This window comes from Lepus europaeus, chromosome 22 (assembly GCF_033115175.1).
Source record: "Lepus europaeus isolate LE1 chromosome 22, mLepTim1.pri, whole genome shotgun sequence".
Classification (NCBI taxonomy): Eukaryota; Metazoa; Chordata; class Mammalia; order Lagomorpha; family Leporidae; genus Lepus; species Lepus europaeus.
In genome coordinates this window covers 43,772,095-43,786,510 of record NC_084848.1, presented here as the reverse complement: position 1 = coordinate 43,786,510, position 14,416 = coordinate 43,772,095, and positions in this window count along the sequence as shown.

Sequence of the window (14,416 nt, the reverse complement as noted above, 5' to 3'; positions counted from 1 at the left end):
CTTAACAAAATTAAGAAATTGAATATAAAATTGGATCCATAAATCAAATGCATATTCTGTCTTCTTAGTAAATGAAAGTCACAGTATTAGGATGCAATTTATTTCAACCCTTAATATACTTGCACCAGAGTTCCAGGACAAATACTAAACACATTTTTATTACAACACAAACATAAATAAATTCTCAAATTTAAGAACTACCATTGTGATGTAATCAATTATAAGGTCATAAAACACTATCATGCCATAAACAATCATGATATTAAAATAAACGGTGATTTCATAAACTAATAGTGTACTGCCATAATTATGATGTCACAAAAAAACCATTGTACTATATTATACAATTGAGGTCATAAAATTGCTATTGTGATTTCATAAATACAGTTGTGACATTGACATCTATTGTGATGTCAAAATACCATTCCAATGTCATCTTTTTGATATCATAAGCCACTGATATTATGTAATAATCGGGATGTTCTAAAAATCATTGGGATGTAATAGTCTGTTCTGATGCCATAAAAAGAATTGTGATATATAAGCAATAGTTGTGAAGTCATGAATCTATCAGTTTGATGTTATAATACAATTGTGTTCCAAATCAATTATAATGTCATGAGAACATTGTGATGTCATAAACCAACATTGTGATACAATAAACCTAGCATTGGGAGGCTAAATTCCATTCTTTTTGATGTAATAAATGTAATTGTAATGCCATAGTCATGATTGTCAAGTCAAAATAAACCATGATACCATAAACCAATATCATTAAACCATAAGTTCACCATGGGGTTTTCACAAATCAATGTATTTTCATAATCAATTGTGATGTCATAAACTTCAGAAGGATATAAAATTCAATTGTGATGTCATGCAAATGATTATGCTGTCCTAAACAATTTTATAACACTGTGATATTTTTAAAAAATTGGAATGTCAGAATCAAACATGGCATCACATAAATATTGTGGTGTTGTAAAGCAATCAGTGCTATATCAGAATCATGATTTCATAATCATGTTTCTGATTCATAATCAATTTGAATATGATAAACCACCATTGTTATAAGCCAATGATATGAAAGCATAATCAAACCATTGCAACTTAATAAAATGACCATTTTAATGGCATAATCAATTGTGATGCCATAAACCATCATGCTGTCAAACAATTTTTATGTCAAAATCAATGGTGATATCATAAATCAACAGTGTTCTCATATGCAATTGTGATGTAAATCATCAAGGGGATGTCATAAAATAATATATTGTGATATCATAATCAATTCTAAGGTCCTAAAAGCATTGTAATGTCCAAATCTATTGTAATGTACAAATCTATCATTATAATGTCACTATTAGTTGGAATGTTAAATATTATTGATTATATTGCAAACCAATATTTTATGCCATAAAACTTCCATTGTGATGTCATAAATCCACTAGTTTTGTAATATGTGTGATGTCATAAACCACTGTTTTGATGTCATAAACTATTGCTATGTCATGATTGTGATGTCCTAAAATCCATCGTGATGTCATAATCAAGTATAATGCCATAAAATGTGATGTCAAAATTAGCAAAAACATAAACATACCATCATGATGTCATAAAACATTTTTTTGTGGCAACATAAATTGTGATAACATAGAAACCATTGTGATGTTGTGGTTACCATCCTAATCAATTATGATGTCATAAACCTACAGTTCCATGTAACTGTGACTCAGGTTGTCTACTGTATTATTTAATTTTTTTTAATTTTTCTTTACTTTTAGAGCCCTGGAAAGGTCTGGAATTTGGCTGAATGTTCTCCCAAACCGTAAGTTAGAAGATGCCTTAGAGAAGCTGGGTCAGGCACAAAACAAGACTGCCTCTTAGAAGGCTTCACAGTTGAGGTGTTGGATTTAGGCAGTGAGAACTGGCATGAAGAGTATGGGAAATATCATATGAAGAAGGTTTTGGAAAGGGAGAGGAGGCAGATGTCAGAAATGTCAGTACTGTGGGGAGCTGGAGCCACTGATGGAAGTCTGAGGGAAAGGGGCATCATGGTGGACATGCAGGAGTTCCTCTCCCTTGCCACAATTGCTCTCAAGCCCCTGAACCTCTCACCTGGACTAATCCTTCAGGTTCTGATTTGACACAGCTACCTCCCTCCTGCCTCCCAGAGAAGGCAGCCAGAAACATCTCTGTGAAATTGAAGTAAAGCCAAACTCCGTCAATGGCTTCTTTATTTGGAAGTAAAAATCTGAAGCCTTTCCAGGGCCTGCAAGCCCTACATAACCTTCAACCCCTTCCCAGACTTCAACATCACCCCATCCCATCTCCCTCATCCTCCCAAGACCCTTCAACCCCTTCTTTTCAGTAGCATGTGGTCTTTCTTCCTTCCTGGAAGGCTCTTTTCTCAGATGATCGCATGGTTTATTCTTACTTGGAATGTTACCTTATCAGAATGTTAGTCACCCTTCATCATCTATATCAAAATTTACAGTCTCTTAAGTTCTGAGCTGACCCCTAGCCAGAAGGACTCAAGGAAAAGATTTAAGGAAATTGAATAGATGTAAGGCTTACTTAAAACATAAGGCACACTGACAAAGCAACACAGGAATGCTCAGGAGAAAGAGCTACTATTGTGTTATTTTTAAAATCTATCATCCATGTCAGCTCTCAAAAGTTCCTACCATCCCTTTTGCCTACAGATAAGCTACATATATATATATATATGGCATATATATTATATTTAATATGTGTATGCTATAGAATAAATAATATATTATATTTAATATATATGCTATTGAATACATATGCTATATATAATATATATTAATGATTTATCTAGGAATAAATTTTTACATCAACTGGGAAAATATATAGGGGCAAATACTCTGTATGATATGCTCATACTATGGATGGTTTTCTAGTAATGTGAAGATGTCTTCTAAAATATCAATATGCATTCTCATTGGTGATGAGAGAGATATTTTACTATTAGGTATTCTTGAAAAACATTTGTATTGTCATACTTATTTTTAAGTATGACCATCTAATAGATGATGTTTTTATCTTGTTGCAGTTTAAATGTGCTTTTCATTAATGCACAGTATCTCCATTTTTTTGTAATCCCCTAATCTCCAGAATGGTTTATGTGCTTTATACATATACATATACAGACACATGTACATATGTGTATATGTACATATACACACATAGGCACACACATATACATATATAATAATGTAACAGTTTTTATATATTCTGTTTTTAAATTGGAGAATTTATTTTTTATCATGGATGTTTACGGTTTCTTGGTAAATTTTACAGACAACTCCAATATGTGTTTTTCACAGTTAGATGTGTTTTGTAGATGGATGGTGGTGATGTACAATATATTTAATACCATTGAAAATATTCATTTAATATTGGTAACAGGAAATTTTGTTATATTATTTATAATGTTGAAAGTGAAAAATTTGAAGATAGTTAATTTCAACTCTAAAAAAATATTTTGTTGAATATTTTCAAGGCAATATTTTATGGATATTGTGTATGCTAATCTGAGGTGAATTATTTATTTGAAATCAGTGTTACAAAGAGAGAGAAGGAGAGGCAGGGAGAGAGAGCAGTCTTTCATCCGCTGGAAGGGTCCCAAGGATTTTGGCTATCTTTTACTGCTTTCCCACATCATTGCAGAGAGCTGCATCAAAGTTAGGGTAGCCAGGACTTGGACTGGGGCCCATATAGGATGCTGGCACTGTAGGCAGTGACATTACCTGCTATGCCACAGTGCTGGCCCCTTCATAGGCCTTTACAACTTTGACTTTTTCTTTTCCACTTGGCATCTCCTCATGGCATGAACCATTTTCTTTATCTTCTGCATTACTGAATCTATTAACTTCTGTTAGATTAGCTATTATCAAAAATTCAAAAGATAGTAAGTGATAGTGGGGATGTGGAGAAATGGAACCCTTGCACACAGCATGGGAATGTAGACTAGTACAGCCATTTTGCATAAAAATCATGGTGGTCCTTCAAAAATGAAACATTAGACTTATCATGTTATTTGAAAATTCTGCATCTGGGTATTCATCCAAAGAAATTGAAATCATTATTTCAAAGATATATCTGCACTCTCTTTTTCATACACTTTACAGCTAATATAGGAAAACAACATATATACCTATCAACATATATACCTATATCAACATATATACCTATCAACATGAATACATGTCACAAATACATCCAGGAAAATATTACTTCTAATAAAGTATAAAATTCTACCATTCAAAGTAACAATGGTTAATGGATCAAAAGGTAGACATAGGATCTCATACAACAATAATGGGGGAGGGCCTGGCACTGTGGTGCAGCAGGTAAAGCCAATGCTTGCAGTGCTAGCATTCCATATGGGCACCTGTTTGAGTCCCAGCTGCTCCATTTCTGATCCAGCTCTCTGCTATACCTGGGGAAGCATAGAAGATGTCTCTAGTACATGAACCCCTGCACTCATTGGGAAGACCTGGAGGAGAATCGTGGCTCCTGGCTTTGGATCAGCATTGCTCCAGGAGTTGTGGCCATCTGGGGAGTGAACCATCACATGGAAGACATCTCTCTCTCTATCTCTGCCTCTCTGTAACTCTGCCTTTCAAATAAATAAATAAATCTTAAAAAATAATAATGGGGAACTTTTTTTTCAGATTAGCTGTTTTCTTTTTTTTTTAACTTTTATTTAATGAATATAAATTTCCAGTATACAGCTTATGGATTACAATGGCTTCCCCTTCCCATAATTTCCCTCCCACCCGCAACCCTCCCCTCTCCCGCTCCCTCTCCCTTTCCATTCACATCAAGATTCATTTTCAATTCTATTTATATACAGAAGATCAATTTAGTATAAATACTTCAACAGTTTGCACCCACATAGAAACACAAAGCGAAACATACTATTTGAGTACTAGTTATAGCATTAAATCAAAATGTACAGTACATTAAGGACAGAGATCCCACATCAGGAGCAAGCACACAGTGGCTCCCGTTGTTGACCCAACAAATTGACACTCTAGTCCATGGCGCCAGTAACCACCCTAGGCTGTCGTCATGAGCTGCCAAGGCCATGGAAGCCTTCCAAGTTCCCCGACTCTGATCATATTTAGACAAGGTCATAAAAGACAGGGTGAGGATAGTAACCAATGATCCTAAGAGTGGCCTTAACCAGGTCTGAAAAATTATACAGCATTAAGTGGGGAAGAGGACCATCAGTACACACAGGTTGGGAGTAGAGCCATTGGTGGTAGAGTAGAGGTTATGATTACAAAGGAGTGGGGAACTTTAACACCTAACTTTCATAAGTGTACATATGAAATGTACAAAAATGAACGAAAAAATATAACTAAGCTACTAAAAGACCAAAAAGCCTAATGACATCTATAGCACAGTTCATCCTACAGCTGCAGAATATACATTCTTTTCATTTCTTGGAACTTACTCTAAGATAGACCATAGGCTAAGCCATTAAGCAAGACTCAATAAGATCAAGAAAATTAAAATTATATCATGTATTTTTTATGATAAAAATGGAATGGAGCCTGAAAAAAACATAATAAACTCTAGGAAATATATAAGGACATGGAGACTGAACATCATATACCTCAATGAACAGTGGATAAAAAATGGAAATAATAAATTCTGAAAAATTAATGAAGACAACAGCACAATATATCCAAACTTATGGGATATAGCAAAAGCAATGTTAAGAGGAAAAGTTACAGCAATTAGCACCTATATCAAGAAGTTAAAAAAGTATCAAATAAATGGTCTAACAATACATCACAAGGACCTAGAAAAAAAGAACAAACCCCAAATTAGTACGATGAAAGAAATAATTAAACTTCAAAAAAATGAAACAAGGCTAAAGTTGTGGCAAAGTAAGCTAAGCCTCCATTTGTTGTGCCAGTATGCTATAGAGGTATTGGTTCATGACTCAGCTGCTCCTCTTCTAATGCAGCTCTCGGCTTAGGGCCTGGGAAACCAATGGAAGATGCCCCAAGTGCTTTGGCCCCTGTACCAATGTGGGAGACCCAGAAAAAGTTTCTGGGTCCTGACTTCAGATCAGCACAGGTCATCCATTTGGGGAGTGCACCAGAGGATGAAGACCTTTTTCTCTGTCTCTTCGTCTCTCTGTCTTAACTCTACTTCTCAAATAAATACATGTCTTTAATAAATTAAACAAAAAAGATACAAAAGAGTGAAATATGGAGTTATTTTTTAAAGAAAATGATACACTATTGACTCAACTAATAAAAATGGGAGAAGACCTAACTTGTTATTTTTCTTTAACTTTTATTAAATAAATATAAATTTCCAAAGTAGAACTTTTGGATTATAGCAGCTTTTTTGTTAATTTTGGCTTTGACTGCCTGTGCCTCCAGGGTCTTTTCCAAGAAGTCTTTGCCTGTGCCTATATCTTGCAGGGTTTCTCCAATGTTTTCTAATAATTTGATGGTGTCAGGTCATAGATTTAGATCTTTAATCCAGGTTGAGTGGATTTTTGTATAAGGTGTAAGGTAGGGGTCTTGCTTCATGCTCTGCACATGGAAATCCAGTCCTAACTTGTTAAAATCAGATGAAAAGGAAAATGTAACAAGAGAAATCAAAGAAATAAGAATCATCAGGAATTACTACAAAGAGCTGTAGGCCAACAAATTATAGAAAGCTAGAAGAAATGGATAGTTTCCTGGACTCATACAATCTGCCAAAATTGAGATATGAAGAAATAGAAAACCTAAACAGACCAATAACCAAGATGTTGATTCAATCAGTAATAAAGACCGTCCCAAAAAGTAAAACCTAGGACTTATGGCTTCACTGCTGATTTTCTACCAAATCTTTAAAGAGGTGTTAATTCTTCTCAAACTATTATAAGCATTTAAAATAGACTCCTCCCAAGTTCTTTCTACAAGTCCAGCATCACCTTTATTCTAAATCCAGAGAAAAATATGAGGAGGATAGACCATTATGCCTTATGAACATAGATGCAAAACTCTTCAACAAAATACTAGTTAGTCAACTCCAAAATTCATCAGAAAGATCATCCATCTGGACCAAATAAGATTTATTCCTGTTATGCAGAGTTGCTTCAACATTCCAAAATCAATAAATGTGATAAATCACATTAAAAATTCAAGAATAAAAACCACATGGTTACCTCAAAAGATGCAGAGTGAACTTGTGATAAAATAGAACATGCTTTTATGATAAAAACCTTAAGGAAATTGGATATAGAAGGAACATTCCTCAAAACAATCAAAGCATTATATGACAGACATACAGAAAAATCATATTGAATGGTAAAAAGATGGAAACCTTTCCATCATGATCCAAAACCAGACCAGGATGCTTGGTTTGACCACTATTAATCAATACACTTCTGGAAGATTAATCCAGAGCCATTAGTCAAGAAAAAGAAATCAAAATTATTCAAATTGAAGCAAGGGAATCAGATTATATTGGTTTACAGATGATATTACCCTTTATATAGAGAACCAAAATACTCCTTTAAGAGATTGAAGGAACTCATAAGAGTTTGTTTACATTTAAAATCAACATGGAAAACTCCACAACATTTGTATACGGAAACAATGCTATGACTGACAAAGAATTATAATGGCAGTTTCATACATAATACATACAGAAAAGTTTAAAATTTTGAAATAAGTGTAACTAAAGTTATGACATATATACGCAATGAAAATTACAAATCATTGAAGAGAAAACATAGCAAGACACCAAAAAAATGGAAAAATATACCATGTTAATAAATTGAAAGAATGAATGTCATCAAAATGTCCAACAAAACATACTAAAAATAAAATAGCTGTGGCTGGCGCTGCGGCTCAATAGGCTAATCCTCCACCTTGCGGCGCCGGCACACCAGGTTCTAGTCCCGGTCGGGGCACCGATCCTGTCCCGGTTGCCCCTCTTCCAGGCCAGTTCTCTGCTGTGGCCAGGGAGTGCAGTGGAGGATGGCCCAGGTTCTTGGGCCCTGCACCCCATGGGAGACCAGGAGAAGCACCTGGCTCCTGCCATCGGAATAGTGCTGTGCGCAGGCCGCAGCGCACCTACTGCGGCGGCCATTGGAGGGTGAACCAACGGCAAAAAGGAAGACCTTTCTCTCTGTCTCTCTCTCACTATCCACTCTGCCTGTCAAAAAAAAAATTTGCTGTTTCTCAGCATTCAGAACACGGGCTGATCAAGTCATGGTTTCTCTTAGTGTCAGTTTCACATCTACTGGTTTCCTTTGAGGTACTCAGTTAGTTGTCACCCATCAGGGAGAACATATGGTATTTGTCCCTTTGGGACTGGTTTATTTCACTAAGCATGCTTTCCAGATTCCTAAATTTATTGCCAAAAACTAGATTTCTTTTTTTTTTTAACCTCTTTGTAGTTTACTATAGAGTACATATCCCTTAATTTCTTTATCCAGTCTTCTGTTCATGGGCATTTAGGTTGATTCCATGTCCCAGCTATTATGAATTGAGCTGCAGTAAAAAATAGAGGTGCAGATAGTGCTTTCATTTGCAACTTTAATTTCCTTTGGGAAAATTCTGAGGAGTGGGATGGCTGGATTATGTAGTAGGACTATCATCAGGTTTTTTTTTTTTCAGGTAGCAACAGCTCTCTACAATTTATCTGTGGAAAATATTAAACTGTCCCTCAAGTGTGAACATTCATGACCAAACATGCCATTCCAATATTTCATTTTTTAGGTATTTTCTTTATACCATATTTTTGTTTTTTTTCTTTTCCACTTTTATTTAATAAATATAAATTTCCAAAGTACAACTTTTGAATTATAGCAGCTTTTACTCCATAACCTCCTTCCCACCCACAACCATCCCATTTCCCACTCCCTTTCCTATCCCATTCTTCATCATGATTCATTTTCAATTATCTTCATATACAGAAGATCAACTTAGTATATACTAAGTAAAGATTTCAAAAGAATTCACCCGCAAAGACACACAAAGTATAGAGTACCGTTTGAGTAGTAGTTTTCCCATTAATTCTCATAGTACAACACATCAAGGGTAGAGGTCTGCTGTGTATCCTGCTTCCCATGTTGGATTGGTCTCTCATTTTTAATTCTTTCAGTAAATATTAGCAGACACTAATCTTGTTTATGTGATCCCTTTGACACTTAATCCTATCATTATGATCAATTATGAACGGAAACTGTTCACTTTCACAAGATGACATTGGTATATGCCACCTTGATGGGATTGAATTGGAATCTCCTGGCACGTTTCTAGCTCTACCATTAGGGGTAAGTCTGAGTGAGCATGTGCTGAACTGTACATCTCCTCCCTCTCTTATTCCCAGTCTTATATTTAACAAAGATCACTTTTCAGTTAAATTTAAATGACTAAGAATAATTGTGTGTTAATTAAAGAGTTCAACCAATGGTATTAAGTAGAACAAGAAAAAAAAACACTATAAGGAATACAATAGTAAGTTATTCCTCAACAGTCAGGACAAGAGCTGATCAAGTCATTGTTTCTCATAGTGTCCATTTCACAGGTTTCCTTTTAGGTGCTCAGTTAGTTGTCACTGATCAGGGAGAACATATGCTATTTGTGCCTTTGGGACTGGCTGATTTCACTCAGTCCTTTAGGACTGGCTTATTTCACTCATTATGATGTTTTTCAGATTCCTCCATTTTGTTGCAAATGACTGCATTTCATTATTTTTACTGCTGTATAGTGTTCTATAGGGTACATATCCCATAATATCTTTATCCAGTCTCCTGTTTATGGGCATTTAGGTTGACTCCATGCCCTAGCTACTGTGAATTGTGCTGCAATAAACACTGAGGTGCAAGCAGCTCTTTTATTTTCCAATTTAATTTCCTTTGGGTAAATTCCAAGGAGTGGGATAACTGGGTTGTATTTTAGGGCTCTCTTCAGGTTTCTGAGGAATCTCCAAACTGTCTTCCGTAGTGGTGCTTTACCAGTTTGCATTCCCACCAACAGTGGATTGGTGTCCCTTTTTCTCCACATCCTCGCCAGCATCTGTTGTTAGTTGATTTCTGTATGTAAGCCATTCTAACCAGGGTGAAGTGAAACTTCATTGTCTTTTTTTGACAGGCAGAGTTAGACAGTGAGAGAGACAGAGAGAAAGTCTTCCTTCTGTTGGTTCACCCCCCAAATGGCCGCTACAGCCAGCACGCTTCACCAATCAGAAGCCAGGAGCCAGGTACTTCCTCCTGCTCTCCCATGCGGGTTCAAGGCCCAAGCACTTGGGCCATCTCCACTGCCTTCCTGGGCCACAGAAGAGAGCTGGACTGGAAGAGGAGCAACTGGGACAGAACCAGCACCTCAACTACAACTAGAACCTGGAGTGCCAGCACCGCAGGTGGAAGATTAGCCTAATGAGCTGTGGCACTGGCCCTGACTGTTTCTTTTGCAGTACAGAAACTTCTCAATTTGATGTAATCCTGATTGTTAATTTTGGCTTTTTACTGCCTGTGCCTCTGGGGTCTTTTCCAAGATGTCTTTGCCTGTGCCTATATCTTGCAGGGTTTCTCTGATGTTCTCTAATAATTTGATGGTGTCAAGTTGTAGATTTAGATCTTTAATCCATGTTGAGTGGACTTCTGTGTACCATGTAAGATAGGGGTCTTGCTTCATGCTTCTGCATGTGGAAACCCAGTTTTCCCAGCACCTAGTTGAATAGACAGTTTTTGCTCCAAGAATCAGTTTTAGATCCTTGTTCAAATATAAGTTGGCTGTAGATGTTTAGACCTGGTGTTTCTATTCTGTTCCATTGGTCTATTCATCTGTCTCTGTACCAGTAACATGAGGTTTTGATGTAACTACCCTGTAGTATGTCTTGAAATCTGTTATTGTAATGCCTCCAGCTCTGTTTTTGCCCTCAACTTTTTCTGATTATGTCGCTTAAAATATTAAGTAAAATTCTAAAGAATAACTTTCAAATACCTAAAAAAGATTTTTAAATTATTATGTGTGGATTTCCTTTGGATTTGTTTATTAATTTTGTTTTCCTATTATAGAGATAGCAGAATTATAGTATAATAAAATATGCATTTGAATTTTTTCATTATTCTTAAGCCTTTGGAAAATATATTTAGTTTAGTTGTCTTCTAGTATTAAGAAAACACTGGAAATTTATATTTGCCCCCTTGTCCTCATAACAATTATTTATGAACTATGACAAGAAAAATGAGCATGGTTAAACATTCCATTGACACATCTTATAAATTCAAACAAGAAATTCAAAGCTGAACTAGATCTCAGAGATAACAGAAAGAACAAATGTGAACACACAGTAATTAAGTGTAAAAAAGTTGTAGATGACTGATGCTATCTTGAGAACAGCCAGAAGAAAAATATAATGAATGGGGTTTTCAAACAAGCTAGTATAACTTATTTGAAAATAGAAGTTAAAGGATATAAAAATAATTAACATTATGATGCCCTTCTTTGCTGCTCAAATGGTAACAGATAATTTAAGACTACGCTGTCTTCTGAAGTTATCCCTGCATAAACCTATTTCTCCAGATGATGTATATGGTCTTTTTTTGTGTTTTAATGCATACTATTTAATTATTTTAAAGGAATATGTGTGCATGTGTCCTATGGTTTGAAACATTTTTATCACTAAATTGTTAGTAATCGGAGACCAGCTTCTGGCCACTCAGATAATTCAGAGAAACTGTATTTTTGTTATATTTTTAAAGATTATTTATATAAATTAATAAAAGGCATTTTCTTTAAATTTTTTACAATATGCAATGAGAGAAATATCTAAGTTCCAGTATCATTATCCTACTCTTTTTTTTAAGAAGGAGAAAAAAATCTGCAGGCTCAGGCTCACTTCCCAAATGCCCTGTATCGCCAACACTGGGCCACACTGATGCTGGGAGACTGAGACTCAATCCAGGTCTCCCACATATAGAGCAGGGACCCATCTACTTACATTATTACTGCTGCCTCCCATGGTGTGCTTTGAGGGTAGATGGAATGAGGAGCAAGATCTTGGAGTCAAATCCAAGACATCCTAGACCTGGTGCCTGGGTATCTTACTAGCTGGGCCAAACACCTAATTCAGCATCCAAGTCTTAATTTCTGTCTACTTATATTTTAGGAATCAGAACCAAAGGAGTTCTAAATGTGCCCAAGAAGAAGACAAATAAATAATCATTTATATTATTTTAAATATACAATTATAATATTTCCAGTATTTAAAGGAGCTTAGAATCAATAGCAGATAGTAATCATGATATTATAGGAATATTGTATAGCATGACCCAGTTTGACATGATTTTTCCCAGTTAAAGCTTGGAAAAATAATTATAAGCAAATTTATAAGATATATTTAACCCTTAATGTATATAAAACATGCCAGATGCAAACTTTTCCATAGTATTATCCTGTTTTGCTATACATTCATTCTAGAACACAGCCAATCACATTAAAAACTCAATTTTTTTTCTGTGAATGAAGGAGTGAATTAAAAAATATAGTAACAAACAGGCTCAGTGCCTGCTAGGTTTTAATAATAATGATGATAGTAATAATAATATTTCTGGTTAGATTTACAGGAGTGATCACTGAAATAAAAAGGGAAAAGCATCACTAGTTTTGAATATTTAACAATCCAAAGAATAGAGCTCCCATCATATCTATTATGGAAAATATCAGAGAATCAGTTTTGTCAAGCATATGACAAATAGAGAATCTAAAATGAGAGTGATTGTAGGGATATTGAAATCTATACATAGGTTTACACATTAAAATTTTAAATATATGTTTATAGAAATGTTTGATATTACAGGTAGCTCACAGAGAAAATTAGTGATGTTTAGCTTGGTAGATATTAGCTTAGGTGTGTAAGAGGGGCTGGTGAAAATGGGAAGAAAATGAGAATTGAAAAAAAAATATGTGCAATGGAACAAATCACAAATCCTGAAAGCAGACAAGCAATTACACTGAAATTAATTGTTCATGTCAAATAGGCTTAGCCCTCTCCCTGCCCCCTAACCAAGGAGGCTGTTAGGTATAATAGCACTGTATTGATAAGTTTCTGGCAGGATTTTCAGGAAACCCACGTTCAGAAAACACCTTCCTGCAATTTCCCAGAGGAGGGAGGAGGGGAATAGAAACAGGGGAGCCATACTCATGTCAACTGAAAACTGCAGTCTGAACACACCCTGGGATCTTAGCCCATTACTGACGTGCTTCCTGGGCTACCAGGTGTACTCCTTTTCATTATTTTCTTCATTAATAATGTCTAGGCTGCTTACCACTACTTTCTGTCTGACTTCTGAATTCATTCTTGTGCAAAGATAATAACCTCCAGGCAGCCATCTCCACTAACATAATTCTCTGCTAATATTACCACCAAAATTTGGGGAAAGAGAAAAAAATGTCACTTTGAAATAATACAAAGTATAGAATTAGAGGGAAGGGGATCAACAGGTGAAGCATGGTACAAACATGATGATTTTTGTCATCTTTTACTGTCAGATGGACAAGAAATGCACATGTTATTTAAAAATAGTAATTTTAATTTCTGGAAGCCTAAAAATTTAAGGATACAACGTAGAAAATAAAAATACAAGAAAATGTGTAAAATATTTTAAAATGATAAATAAGTAGCATGATACACTCTGGAGTAGTGAGTGCTGTATACTAGATTTGTCAAATATTACTTTTCTGTATTAGCTTTTATCATCTAAGACTGAAATAATAAGAGCTAAAATTCACTGCAATAACCACAAAATTGTATCTCATATCTCCAGAAGTTATCTAATTTCTGAAAGTGATGTCTTCATGTATTGGAAATATTTTACAACTTTATATGTTCATGTATCTATTACAAATATGACTAGAAGTGCTACAAGTAAGAAACAATGAATGGTCTTTGTCTCCCTGTAAGAAAACAAGTCAGATGAGACAGAGACAGCATTAAGCAACTTAATGAAGTTTAATGAAGGTGCACACGTGAGAGACCAGGTGAACAGCCCGGCAGAAAACTGAATCCTGTCATTTCTTAGACTGGAGTTTTTATGGGTACAAAGAAAGTTTTCCTGCCGTGTTTTCTCTCTACCACTATTCTTTTGTCATGCTGCTAGGTGGAAGGCTTCCAAGGCATAAAATTCAAACCTCACTCCCCCACTTCCCACAAGGATAGCACATAGAATTGCCTTTTTAAAAACATCTTCTCTCTGTCTCACACACAAACAGGTTCATGTCTGTCTGCCTGCCTAACTTTCCCCTACTCAAGAGAAGCAACTCATACATCTTATTGGAGAAGCATGGGTAGATGTCTGTCTTCTGTATCTATATCCTGTGGGCATAGCGGTATAGAGTTGGTTATAAGTATTATCTTG